We start from the raw sequence: 15,157 nt of genomic DNA on the forward strand, positions 1-15,157 counted from the left end.
CTGAAGAGTTGACATTCCATGTCTGACCACCTGACATCTTTGGACACAGTCTGAAGTGAAGCATGCAGAGGTAGTACTCACTTTATTGATTAGACTGAGACCAGCAGATGCAGTATCATTTAGTATGCATTGACAGAGCATGCAGGAAATTGAACCCCACCCTAGAAGTTCCAGGACTGGGGGAAATATAGACTTTATAGAGGTATCAGGAGGTTCCTACTGTCTTAGGGTTTAAGAAGGCAATAGATAATTACTACTGTAATCAAATTATTTGGCGGTTGGGTTAACTTTAAAAATCCCATTGTTAGGATTTGCTGTAACATACACAACATCACCGTAATTTATGTCCTTTGACATTATTTATATATAGCTTTGACTTATAAAGTAACAGAACCAGTTGTTTCTGTTCTCCCTAGTCTAAACTTTAGTCAGCATTTCAAAGAAAAAGTCATTATTAGAAATGTATTAACAACTTGAGGTCACTGTTAAAATTCAGTCTAATTACAGGTTTGAAGTCTTAAGTGCTTAGATTGAAGGAACATAAACTCAACCTATGGTCTGTACACTACAAGATTTGAGATATTCAATCAGTTTTTCCCCTTTCATATTAAATAGTGACTTAAGAGACTACAAGTTAACAGGAGTGTACATTCCCACCACCAAAGGACTCTTTGGGTATCACCCCCTCTCCCAAGTGAAGCTGCACATCTACTCTCACCCTCCACCCAGAGATTTTTACTTTGGTACCCAGACTTCCAGTGGCTTTCATCCACCTTTCTAAAGACAATCACAAGTCTCAGTTTAGATTTGGTGTGTGTGGGAGGACACTTTTTTCTTGGTTTAATTTACATGATGCTTAATGTTAGGTTTTGTTTTTCCATTTATTAGTTTCTGTTTCTGTTTTTTCCCCTTCTCTCTGGTTTGATCAACTCTGCTTTTATGATTGTTGTTATGTTGTTATTGTATTGGATGGAGTTTTTTTTTTGTGATTTCTTTTTAGAGAGGAGTGTAGCTTCCTGTGCTTTAACTCCTTCCCCCTATTATATCTCTCTCACTCTCTCTCTTTTCCTTATCTCTGGTTTGATCAATCTTTCATTTTGATGTTGTTGTTGCTGTATTGACTGGTATTTCTTTGTGTTTCATTTGTGAGAGGAGTTTGGTTTGGTGTTTTGTTGTTGTTGTTGTTGTTTTGTCGATCCAGTTATATATCTCCCATTTCAATTAGAACACAAGAAATACTTCATCTCACTGCAGTGGAAGTGATATAGTTTAGAATAACAGCCCCAGCAATTCCTAAATAAGACCACAAGGTGACTCATGTCACTTGTCTGTGAACTAAGAAACTAGAGGTCACACCACATAATAACTGAACAGCAATAGCGAGGACACAAAATACAAAAGACACCAAAAATAAATAAATAAATAAATAAATAAATAGATAGATAGATAAATAAATAAGAAAAAATGGTTAAATCCAAAGGGGTAAAATTCTCTACAGAAATGAATAGGAACAGGAGCCCAGAAAAAATTCCAAGCAAGCCAGAACAACTGAGAATAAGGAATAGTATCCAAAAATTAATTAAAGCATTAATTACAGGAGTGTGAAAAGCTTTTGAGAAAAGTACTATCAGAAATATGTTAATAACAAATGAGATTCTGAAAAAACACAGGAGTTCTATTGAGATAATTAGAGAACTATGCTATCTCAAGGTTATTAGAGATCTGAAAGCTGAAATAGTTGAGCTAAAAGACCAGCTAGCATAACAAACTAATGTTGTAATTGAACAACAACAACAACAAAAAAAAAAGCTGAACTGAAAATGAAGGTGAGGGAAAAGAGAGCAGAATAAAAGACACATTAGCTGACACAAGATGAATAGAGAAAACTAAGAATGAAGCAAAAGATCTAAAAGAGAGAAGTGGAGAGAGAGAGAGAGAAAGAAAAAGTGAGACTGAGAGGCAATGAAAACAATAGAGATATATGACACAACCTCAAAAAAGTAGCATATGCATAAAAGACAACTTCCCCACCCTTAACAACAAAAAGGACATTAAGATTCAAGAAGCCAAGAATTTCCCCAACAGAATCAACCCAGACTTGAAGATACCAAGTCACATCACAGTTACAATGGAAAAAAAAAAAGCAAGGATAAAGAAAGGATCCTGAAGGCAGTAAGAGAAAAACAAAAAGTCATATACAGAAGAAAACCCATAAGACTATCAGCATATTTCTCCATATAAACTTTAAAAGCTAGAAGTGTGGGAGGCCAGTTCTCCTCTGCACATCAGCCAGCGATGGCAGGGGTGGGGGAGATGGGCCACCCCAGGGATCCTGGGGACCCTGCTGAAGAGGGCAAGTGCTAGGAGTAAACATGACCACTCTGGGAGAAGCTTCAGAGAGACATCTCGTTTATTGGGGTTGCAAACAAGCAGATATACTCAAGTGTTAGAAAAAAGGTTAAGGTATTCATTAGTCCATACACAATACAGGGTTAAATCTTGACCTATGAGGAGTTTGATCCTCACTGGGAAGTTACCATATAAGGTCTGGTCATGAGCTCACCATGCATAGGCAGGCTTCTCTCTAAAGTTGAATTATGAGCACCTCAGAGCAGGGAGGAAGGGGACAGTTAAGCAAGACCAGGATATTTGTGGTGGGTTTCAGGTGGCCACATACAATAATTTATGTCCATTGCTTAAAAGGAATGAGGAAGCATATGTAAGGAAGTTCCTGGTCTGGAAAAGTCCATCCATCTTAAAGTAATGAGGTCGAGTGAGGAGGGAGCTCAGGGTCAGTTCTCTCAGACTTTCATGGAGATGATGACCTGGATTTCCCAGAGAGTGGGCCTTTTCCCACATTTCCCCTTATTTCTTTAATATAAAATGCAGGGGTGGGCATGACAGCAGAAAATATCTAGAGCTTGGAATCAAATTAGGGCTGCTGAGGTTCTGTGGGAAGTGGCTTATAAGGGTGGACAAGAACCTGACCAGCAACTACTTTGGTCATCTTGTGAATGCGAAGTTGTATGAACTTAGGCAGAAAGAGGGTGAGAAGAAAGAACAAATGAATCAGAATCAGGGGTTGTTGTGACCCCAATAGGAGTTTGGGACTATTAGCATATAGAATGATATCACCCTGAGGTGGGACACACAGAGAAGGGACTGGGACTGTATAAAAGGCACAGACTTGGTGCATGCCACTTTTTTTTGCTGCTTCTTCTCCTGGTGAGAAGTATCTCGGAGGAGGTGCTCCAGGATTCTTCCATGACTACTTCTCCTGGGAACTGAACATGTGTGACTCTGCTAGCCAGTAAACTTTTAGACCTCTCTACAGCCATGAGCAACTTTTACCTCAGAGGATAATTGTTTATCTTATGGGACTAAACTTTTGATAACTATACTCAGATTTTATGGACCCTTGATGATAATTACTTATTTTGCCTTATATCTGTTTCACCTAATAAACCTTGTATTGTTTAAACCTATTCCCAGCTCCCCACTGTGAATCCTTTTATGTGCTGCAACAGTCCCAATAAACCCTTTAAAGTTAAATCTAGAACAAGGGATCCCACAAGGGGGAGAATTCAAGAGGTAAGTGGGCCTTGCAGCCATGAGGTGGCGAATCCAGGGGAATAGCAGTGAGATATGGGGTATGGCCATGGACCTTAAGCCATCTGGCTAATTTTGGGAGGGTACATGAGAACTGGAAAGTTTATGGGGGTTGGGGGGACACAGCAGCTCCTAAGTACCTTTAAAAGGGGGAATACAGGGTATGGTAACTCATGAGTGTGTTCTGTAACACTGGGGTTGGGGGACACTCAGCATGGCTGAAACAGAACCATTGGTTCCCAGGAGGAGCCGACAATGTCTAGTGGTCATAGGAGGATGGACAATGGCTCCTGGTATCTCAGAGTGGGCAGGGCAGGGACCCTCTATCTCTGACTGGGTGCTCAGGTACTGATAGTATATGCAGCAGGTGATGGAGCCCCTCCCTGGAGGTCCTGAAGGCCTAAATGGTGTGTGTGTGTGCGTGTGTGTGTGTTTGGGGGGTGGGGGTGGATGCACAGACTTTTATTTAAATGCACAGTACATGAGGTTCCACATTGGGGGTCTCAGAGGCTCTAATGCAGACCTCTGGTAGTGAGTGCAGGGATGGGGTCAGTCCCCAAGGGAGAGACCAGGTTGCAATGCACAGGACTCCTAGACCTCTAATGGAGAGGTGCAGTGACTATGAAGTATATATACCACATCATCAAGAAAGGGACTTCATAGTCACTGCACCTCTCCATTAGAAGTCTAGGAGTCCTGTGTGTGTGTGTGTGTGTGTGTGTGTGTGTGTGTGTGTGTGTGTGTGTGTGTGTGTGTATATATATATATATATATATATATATATATATTTACTTAATTGTTTTTATTTTATTATCTATACTTATTGAATTGAGTTGACTTGAATAGGGGAAGAGACAAGAGACGCCTGCAACACCACTTGCCAACCTTTTCCCCTGCATGTGGGGAATGGGGCCTTGAACCTGAGTCCTTGCACACTGTAGCATGTGTGCTCAACTAGGTGTTCTATCACCAGCTCTCCAAACATAATTTCTTAAAGACACATTGGGTTTAGCATTAATTTATTAAAGTTATAATTTATTATCAGTGTTGTCATTAGAAATTTGTGATTAAGGGTAAAGGAGGTAGTATAGTGGTTATACAAAGAGATTGTAATACTTTTGCAAAAAAAAGTGTGATCAGATCAAATGTTATAGTAGTATGAATGATATTCATGCGCTTTTAATTCTAATAAACCATGCATATTCATTTACATGTAAGAATCATATTAATGCATGTTTAATTCTAATAAAGCATACATTCATTTACATGTTTATGCCTTTCTATCAACAATGTACCCAGAAAACATAGGCAACTTCACTCAACCATAATCTCTAACTTGGCAATAATTTGAATGTTTTGTGCTTATAAGCCTGGTCTCCATCATCTTTATCCTAGTGTACTTTGTCTGACAGCTAGTAATATAAGGTAGATGTATCAGCCTGTTTAAATCTCTGGAATGTGTTTTTCTAAGCATACATACCAACATCTATGCCAAACTCCCTAGTAAATTCTTTTGAGTCTTTGATAAATTGCTTGATTTGCAGATTGATTGGTGGCTTGCTAATCTCTGCCAAATGTATACCTCAGGTGTTGTCATGGAATCCTAGTAAGTGGAGGTTATTTTCCATATACATGTTTTCTATTATTCAAGTTTCTAATTATTTTGCATTTTTCTACAGTATATGCATAAGTACTTTACATAGCTTTGAATGCATATAATATATTAATTATGGGCCAACACCATATTTTTAAACTGTTATTTAATAGAGAGCTTAAATATTGCAATGTATGAGTAAATGATACTTTCACTGTGTACATGATCTTATAGGTATGTGTTTGTGTGTGTGACGATATTTGTGGAAATAAATAATTTTATTATTGGGCTGGAAAATAGCTAATGATTATTATTTTGGCATATTTTTTCAATGCATCATATGGAACATTAATTTTTTAATATACTTAGGTTATTAAATGAGAGAGAGTTGAATTTATATGATAAAGTTTAATAATTAATAATTTGGTGTCAATAACAGAAAAATATCCTAAAATGATTCTCTAAGACTATAGCATAAGTTTAAAGTGATATTTTATCATATAAATGGATAAAGTGTAAGCAGGATAAGTATTTAGAAACTGTGCTATAGGAAGCAGACAATAACTTGGATCCACCAGCATACCAGATGTCAGGCTCAGGAAAAAAAAAGTATAGCTATAGGCCCTTTGGAATATAACTAAAATATGCCTACTAGCTATCTACAAAATGAAGACACCCCCCCAACTCTTCATTTGCACTATTCCAGCATTTAGATTCATGATTAGTCAACAACTTGTTTGCATTTATATGTGAACTCTCTTTTCACTCACCAGGTTCCTGATGCCAACCAGATTTCCCTGGACAGATAATCCCACCAATGTGTCCTGGAGTCCTGCTTCCACAGAAGCCCACCCTACTAGGGAAAGAGAGAGACAAGCTGGGGTATGGATGGACCTGTCAACACCCATGTTCAGCAGAGAAGCAGTTACAAAAGCCAGACCTTCCACCTTCTGCATCCCATAATGACCCTGGGTCCATTCTTTCAGAGGAATAAAGAATAGCAAAGTTATCAGAGGAGGGGATGAGAAGCGGAGTTCTGATGGTGGGAATTGTGTGGAGTTGTACCCCTTTTATCCTATGTTTTTTTCAATGTTTCCTTTTTGTAAATAAAAAATAATTTATTTAATTACATTTGATGTATTTTTATCACATGCTTAGTAAAGCTGAACATAAATGCTTTAGTGATCACATTATAATATCCTCATCTATTTTACACATTTGTACAGTGTGATTTAAAGAACATTCACTGGAGGTTTTTTTTTGTAGGACCTAAATATTAGAATTGATCTATATATGCTCTAAAATGCAAATTGATAAATGATATTGAATACAATTAAATATCAAAATTAATTGACTAGAGATGATGGTGGTGCATAACACTCAAAGGCATAACGTGTGAAAAATTCAGACGTGCCTGTTACATGTTTTATGGAGAATGCAAATAAGTGAAAATAATCAATAATGTCAGATTTAGAAAAGTAGACACTTCTGAAGTGAGAGGGTAAGCACAAGGTTGTTTCTAGGGAAGATGTTTGGCTCCTTGACACATACAGAAGCAGAGAGGTGTTGGGAAAGGAAAAGCTGGCACCTGAGACCTTTCCACAACCTTAATGCTTTCTTTCTCCTGTGTATTGTCTCCTGTGCATCTCACATCCCCTGTGCATTGTCTTTTCTGTTCTATTGGTTTAGTGAGGAATTGAACATTTCCGGATATATATTACAACTTCTCTTTCTGTCAGTCTGCTGATATTAAACTAAGTCATTTTTTAGCATGGTCCAATTTGGACTAGATACAATCTATTCATTTCAAGACTATTCAGAGCCAGAGCTGAGTGATAGTGCACCCAGTGGGGCACGCACTTCACCCTACTCGTATGGCACTCAGGTTCAAGCTCCCAGAAACCATCCTGAAGCACTGGCATGGGGGAAACTTCATGAGTGGTGGAGCACTTGTCCTGATGCCTCTGCTATCTCTGCCTCTCTCTCCTACTCCTTCAATTTTCTTCTATCTAAAGGAAGTTTAAGTAAGATCAGAGTCAGAACATACACTGGAAGTGGTAGGCTTATATGCGTGCAAACTCCAGAAAAAAACTCTGCTGACAAATAAATATGAACAAACAAGCAGACAAATAAATAAAATCCAGAGTCAATTCCTTTTCAAAATTTAATCCTTGCCATAAACAGCTGAGCTGTTCTGCCTCCCCATACATTGAATCTTCTTTCTCAGGTAATATTTGGATATAAAAGTGTCCTAAATAATACCATGGAATTTTGAGTATAAAAATAGGTTTGTGGGGCTAAGGAGTGGCTTAACCAGTAATGCACATGAGTTACCATGAGTGAGGACCCGGGTTCCAGGCCCCCAGGTCCCACCTGCAGGGTGGGGGTGTGGTGGGAAAGGAGACACAAGTAGTGGAGCAGATCTCTCTCTCTCTCTCTCTCTCTCTCTCTCTCTCTCTCTAGTCATTGCCCAATTTCTCTCTGTCTTTATCATAATTAAAGTTAAAAATATATAAGGGGATCAACTGGTGGCATACCCAGTTAAGCACAGGTAGTAATAAGCAAAGATCTGGGTTCCAATCCACAACTCCCCACCTGCAGTGGGAATGCTACACAAGCATTAAAGCAGGTCTGCAGATATATAAGTTTCTTTCTGACTCTCTCCTTCTGTAATTTCCCTCTGTTCTGGTAAAATAGGAAAAAAAGAAAAAAATAGTCACTGTGAGTTATCCAGCAATAACTCTGGAGAACAATAAATAAATGATGAAAAATAAGTAAATAAATAAATAAATAAATAAATAAATAAATAAAAGTAAAGGTAAGTTTAATCACTGGCCTCCATTGACCCTATAGACTCTCCCCCTCCCCTGAACTGTTCAGCTGTTGATGTTGGTAGTGCTAGAGATGGAACCTGGGACCTCTTGTATACAAGCCCGGTGAGCTGCTGCTGTGCTATCTCCCCATCACTGATTTTCACCACTTTTCTCTAGTCACACTGGCTTCTTTGGTATGTATTTGTAAACTTCAGACATATCCCTCCTTCAGGACCTTTGCACTTTCTGTTTCTATGTTTTTTGCCCAAAAAATAGACACAAGGCACTATCTTCCACTGTCTTCTTGATTTCCACTTTATCAGCAAATCTTCCAAACCGGTTACTAGATGCTACTCTGAATCCCCTTCTCTGAGCACTCTCTAGTTAGGGCTTAACTTTCTGGAAAGAACTTAACCAGCCTCTAGTATTTTATCTCTTCTTTTCTGTGTATGGTCTGTCTTTTCCCAAGGATTTAGGTACCGTAATAGCAGAAAAGTTTATTTCTGTTATTTGCTGTATCTTTAGCACATATTGTCTGCCACATACTAAGTGCTCAATAGTACTTATAGAAAAATTTTAAATGAAAACCACTTGAGGTGCTGAGTGGTGGTGTACCTGGTAGAGCTCACATGTAAGGGCGTACAAGCTCTGGTTCTCCACTTTCAGGGCAAACTCCATAAGTGGTGAGACACTGCTGCAGAGGTCTCTCCCTCTCTCTCTCTCTCTCTCTCTCCCTCCCTCCCTCCCTAGCTCCCCCTTCACTCTCAGTATTTCTCTGTCTCTTTTCAATAATTAAACAAATAAATAAAATTAAATAAAGACACTGAAAAATAAAAGAATACAAGTGTTTTTGTTGTTGTGTATTTGTTTGTTTGTTTTTAAATTGCTACCAATGTAGTCATAGGGGCTTGGTGCCCACATAACAAACCCACCACTTACAAATTTACCATTTTTTCTTATTATTTCCATTTTTTTCTGTTGTTGATAGAGACAGATAGAAATTGAGAGGCAAAGAGTAATCTGGTCTGTCTATTCACCTACCTATCTATCCTAATTAAAATAAGTGAACTATTTAAAATAAATAAAATAGAGTCAGCAAGATAGATCACCTGGGAAGGTACCTTTTTAAATTACACAGTAGTGTTTGTTGGATTTGCTCCCTATAACTTCTTTATCCAGCTGTCTTTTGACAGACAGTGAGGTGGCTTAGACTCCTTGGCAACCGTGAATAGTGCAGCTATGAAGATAGGGTGAATATATTCCTTCAAACCAGTGTTTTCATCTCCTTTGAAAATACGCCTAAGCATCTACCATTAAATTTTACATCTACCAATTCCCTCCAGCTATATTATTTCACAAGTGGGAGTCTAAATCAATATGTTGTTTCAGGTTGAGACATATCAGGTAGCAGCAATTTTATTGCATCTAAATCATTCTTCATTTCTTATGAGTTATAAGTATAAATATATTATATCTATAGGATCTTTTGTATAAAAAGGCATTATTATTTTCGAGCTTTCAAAATCATGACTACCAAAGAATAACCTATTGTACAATAGTGTTTAAACCAGTTCTGTCTAAATGTCAGGAAAGAACGACAATGCATCAATAAAAGGCAACTTTCTGCAGATACCACCCCAAAATCCTCTTAAAATGTCTGTTTATTAGCACAGACTTCACTGAGATCAAACAGTTAATGATGGTGCCATCAGAGCCTCCCCACTGAACCTGAAGGCCCTCTTTCACAACTGTGCCAGACATGTGTATACTGGGAGGAGAGAGATGGCATCTGTTTGAGACAACGGTGTATATTTTCCTTTGAAATCCTGGGTATGCTCTCGTTGAGAACCTGTGTTTTTGTGTTGTGACACTATGTAGACACTAGAGTACAATATTTGGGAAATTATTGTTTCCACAGCTTGCACTGATTTATGCTACATTCTATTTGGAGGCCTTTGTAGTAGTGAAAATCTGATTGTCATATGAGGTAATTTATTTGTTTCTCACTTCTTTTAAATACATGTTAGTAGATCATCTAAGATGGTTCTGCTAACTGAAATTGCATTATGGTTTACATGAGAAATTTCCAGAGACAAAGGGAATTACATCTAAAGTTACAAGCATGAATACATCTAATCTCTCCAACACTGTCAAAATAACTTAAAATAAAAAAAAAAAAACTGTGAGAAAGTCTATAAAGCTTCTTTTAATAACATGTTCTTTGGCAGGGCTTACTGGAGTACATGATTTCAAAGGCTGCTTTATTCTGAAAATAAATTAACTTCCCTACAATTTTACTCAATTTTTGATCCCTTTGAAATAAAATGTTCTCCTGACATATGGTTACAGGTAAATTTATGGATAGCTCCTTTGGATGTAAAGAGAATTAATTTCCAATTAAAAAATTAAAAAAGAAGGCAAGGAGTCATCCAAAGTATACAATTCTAAAGTTTCATATTTAACAGAATGTATCAATATTAAGATCACGTCTTCTCAAGTATATTTGATAAATCTAGTTAGTGGAATTATTCATTTTGCTGTTGTAATTGATTTTGCTTAAAAATTGTTTCCTGTAAAGTGTACCTGCTCTGCCATATGCGTGATCCAGATTCATGTCCTGACCCCATTGAATTGAAGGCAGTGCTGATTCTGGGATATCTTCCACCTGCCACTTCCCTACTGGCTCCTGCCCTTCTGACACCTCTCAACACCCCCACCCCCCTGCCTCTATTTCCACATGAAAAAGTTGCCCTGAAGTAGTGATGTCCTAGTGATGGAAAATAAAAGTCTAGGGGATATGAATTTGGGGATTTCTTGAGTAAGAACAAGAAAACAACAGCTGCAATGCACTAATTTAAAAGCAACAATTTAGACAGATTTTCTAAGTTGCTACAATTCTTTTTTTAAATTAATTAATTAATTTATTTAAGAAAGGAGACATTAACAAAATGGATGGGGGGTACAACTCCACACAATTCCCACCTCCACACAATTCCCACCTCCCAATCTCCATATCCCATCCCCTCCCCAATAGCTTTCCCATTCTCTATCCCTCTGGGAGCATGGACCCAGGGTCATTGTGGGTTGCGGAAGGTAGGAGGTCTGGCTTCTGTAATTGATTCCCTCTGAACATGGGCGTTGACTGGTCGATCCATACTCCCAATATGCCTCTCTCTTTCCCTAGTAGACTGAGTCTCTGGGGAAGTGGAGATCCAGGACACATTGGTGGGGTCTTCAGTCCAGGGAAGCCTGGCCAGCATCCTGATGGCATCTGGAACCTGGTGGCTGAAAAGAGAGTTAACATACGAAGCCAAACAAATTGTTGAACAATCATGGACCCAAAGGTTGGAATAGTGGAGATGAAGTGTTGAGGGGTATTCACTGCAAATCTAGTGTACTAGTGCTTTCAGGTATATATTTGCCCTAGTTTATGGATACCTGTGAACATATGCTCTATCTCCTGGAACTTGGTCTATATCTAGGTTTTGGGACTTTGTTAGGAAGTGAACCACCTGGGATGGAATTAGAGAATACTATGAAAGGAAAGGTCTCACCTAGTGATGAAGCTGAAGGGTTTTCGTTCCACACCTGAAGTCTCTGGACACAGTCTGAAGTGAAGCATGCTGGGGTGGCACTCGTTGTATTGATTAGGTTGCAGTCAATGGACGTAATATTATTTGATAAGAATTGGGAGAAGCATACAGGAAAGTGGGCCCTACCCTAGGGTCCCAGGACTGGGGGAAGTTCTTATAATTCTTACAAATAAATGTGTACTAACCCACTCCAGTCTTAAAGGCAGAAGACTCTTGAGCAATGAAATCTTCTGTACTTGAGTAATCAAAAGCAATAAAAAGTTTTAAATTGCCTTTCTGTTATAGTGCTTTAGTTCTAGTTTGATCTTAAAGTCTTTCAGCTGGCCCATAGCTGGGTGAGCTCTTATCTACATTTGAGAACAGTAGAGTTTAATTTTCAGACTTTCATTTTTAGAATTTTTAGAGCTGTAGTCTCAAAAGACAAATGAATCTCACTGTGCTGTATTTTTTTTTGATGAGTGAATGAATTCAATCTATATGAAATTATGTTACATCTAAAAAGAAACAAAGTGCTTTGATTATGACTATTTAAAATTTTTTTTTCTTAAGTTTTTTTTTTTCACCAGTTAACTGCTCAGCTCTGGCTTATGGTGCCTGGGATTAAACCTGGGACTTTGGATCCTCAGATATAAGAGTCTCTGCAGAACCATTATTCTATCTACTCCCACCCTACATCCACCCCTTAAGGTTTTTAAGAATGTTCAGTTTTTATGTAATAAACATGTATTATTTCATAGTATGAAAGTCAATCCAGATGTAGTTAAAATAATCTTAAAAACAGTCAATCTGATTTTAAATTGACATAATAAATTCTAAGATACTATTGATTCTGGTCACAATACCTGTTTCTGGATGAATCAAAAGGAGACAATTTATTTTCTGCTCTGATAATGGGTTAAAAATATTTTTCTGATTTTTCTCTTGATAAAAATGTACATATTTTCTTAGAGGATTATTTATTTATCTCATTTATATTATGCCTTTTATGTTATAATTTAACCAAAAGTTGAACAAAATATATATATTTTTTCTTAAATACTAATGTAATTTATTTGCTACTAGGCAAGTATGAACACTAATGCTCAATGTCAAAATGCTTGTGATTCTATTATTGGGATATGACTAGCAATTCTACAATACTGCAGATTTTAAAAGATGAAAACTAATATTTGATGAGTAATCCTTATGTTGTTTATTATTTCTAATGCTTATATTTTCTACAATCTTTTAGAAATTGTATTTGGACATATTAAGACCAGTATATGTACTAACATATGGAAACATACTTACATAGAGAAGTCAGTTATGTAGAGATTTATTCATTGAGAATGTCTCAGAAGTACCTACTGTGCTTTATCACACATGGCTCTGCCAAGAACTCAGAACTTAATCTATGATTTTAGAAAGGGAGTGTGAAAAAATATGAAGTTGAGAGAGATCCCTTATGCTTCCTCAATTGAGTTTAGCCTAGCAGAGATGTAGGTGCTCCAAAAATGTATCAGCAATTATTAAAAGTGTATTTTTTCTTTTTGTTGAGGGAGCTAATGCTTTAAAGTACATTCATTCACATATGGATTCGTTCTCATTATGTACTAGGCCCTAGGATTCTTTTTGCTCTCCTCCCTTCCTCTTCCTCCCCAGAGTCATTTGATTTGGTGAATATACAGTGTCTATGTTTCACTTTTTTTTCTTTTTTTAAAAAAGATTTTATTTATTTATGAGGAAGATAGGAGGAGAGAGAAAGAACCAGACATCACTTTGGCACATGTACTGCTGGGGATCGAACTCTCAACCTCATGCTTGAGATTCCAAAGCTTTACCACTGTGCCACCTCCCAGACCACCATGTTTCACTTTGTGTTGTCCCTCACAGTCCTTACATTATTAAGTTCAGCTAATAAATAACTAAGATCACTTGGTATTTGTCCTTCTTCTTTTGGCTTATCTCACTCATATCGATGTTCTCAATTTTCATCCAGGTTGATGCAAAGGAGCCAACTTCATTATTTTTTAACAACAGAGTAGTGTTCCATTGTGTATACAACTGTGTCTATATATACCACATTTTCTTAGCCACTCATCTGATGTTGGAGATTTGGGTTCCTTCTAGGTTCTGGTGATTACAAATTGTGCTGCTATGAACATAGATGTACATAGATATCTTCTGATAGGTGTTGCTGTTTCCTCTGGGTGAATCCCCAGGAGAGGAATTGCAAGGTCATAGGCTAGGTATTTTAAAGGACTGTGTGGTGGTGAAAGTGTCTGATCCCACACATTATCATGTGCAAAGATCTGGTTTTACGTCTCTCTCCCTATTACTCTCTATTTCTATAAAAGAAAAAAAGAAAGAAAGAAAGAAAGAAAGAAAGAAAGAAAGAAAGAAAGAAAGAGGAGGCCACTGGGAGCTATGCAGGCCCTGGCTCCCCAACAATCACCCTGATGGAAAACAATAATAAATAAATATAAATAATAGTAAAATTAAACAAGTGTTTTTAATCAACTGACTTTCAATACAGTGAAAAAAACAGTATATTTGAAAGTGATCAGTTTAAAGGAATACTTTTCTCAATGGCATTGGCATCACATCTCTGACTCTTTGTGTGACGTCAGGTTCTTGAGTACATGATATTTCACAGCTCCAAGGCCATTTCTCCTTTCTTTTTTAAATTATATTTATTTATTTATGTATTTATTTATTTATTTTTACAAGTTTTTATGTTTTCTTTTTTAAAATTTTATTTATAAAAAGGAAACAGTGACAAAACCATAGGATAATAGGGGTACAACTCCACACAATTCCCACCACCAGAACTCTGTATCCCTGATAGCTTTCCTATTCTTTATCCCCCTGGAAGTATGGACCCAAGATCATTGTGGGATGCAGAAGGTGGAAGGTCTAGCTTCTGTAACTGCTAAAACAGTTGAGTGTATACTTTTTGCCGTGATGTAAGCTAAAAGAAGACTGATTCTATAAACAAAATATAAACAGGGACAAGAGTGATCTCTCTTTCACTTGTGTTCCTTCATACATGTGTTTCCTATTCAATAGCAAATAATGTGAAATGTTTTAAAATGAAACTTGACAATGCTTTGGTATATTCATGTTAATTATGTGGATTAATAATGAGGCAATATTGCTATGCCCTCCCAAGATTAAATGGCACTAAGATAAGATTTTTTTTTATTATTATTTTTTAATTAGGATTGGGCAACAATATTCAGTTACCAGTTACTAGAATAGAATATTTACTATCAATTTAACAAAATTTGATCCAACCCCTAATATTGCTGAAATTGCACATGTGCAAAACCTGAGTTGATAACAACAATAAAAATAAAAACAATAATATATTTTCATAATCACTATAACTGCTTAAAATTTCTGAAGTTATGTTGTAGCAGTATTAGTCCATTGACTCAAATCAATCACAAATAATAAAAAAAATCTTTATATATATATAAATATTAGAAATATATATGTCAATTTTTCTTTCTTTTAATATATAAAATTTTAATGTACACATTGTAACCATATATATTTTTATTTCT

This window comes from Erinaceus europaeus, chromosome 5 (genome assembly GCF_950295315.1).
Source record: "Erinaceus europaeus chromosome 5, mEriEur2.1, whole genome shotgun sequence".
Lineage (NCBI taxonomy): Eukaryota > Metazoa > Chordata > Mammalia > Eulipotyphla > Erinaceidae > Erinaceus > Erinaceus europaeus.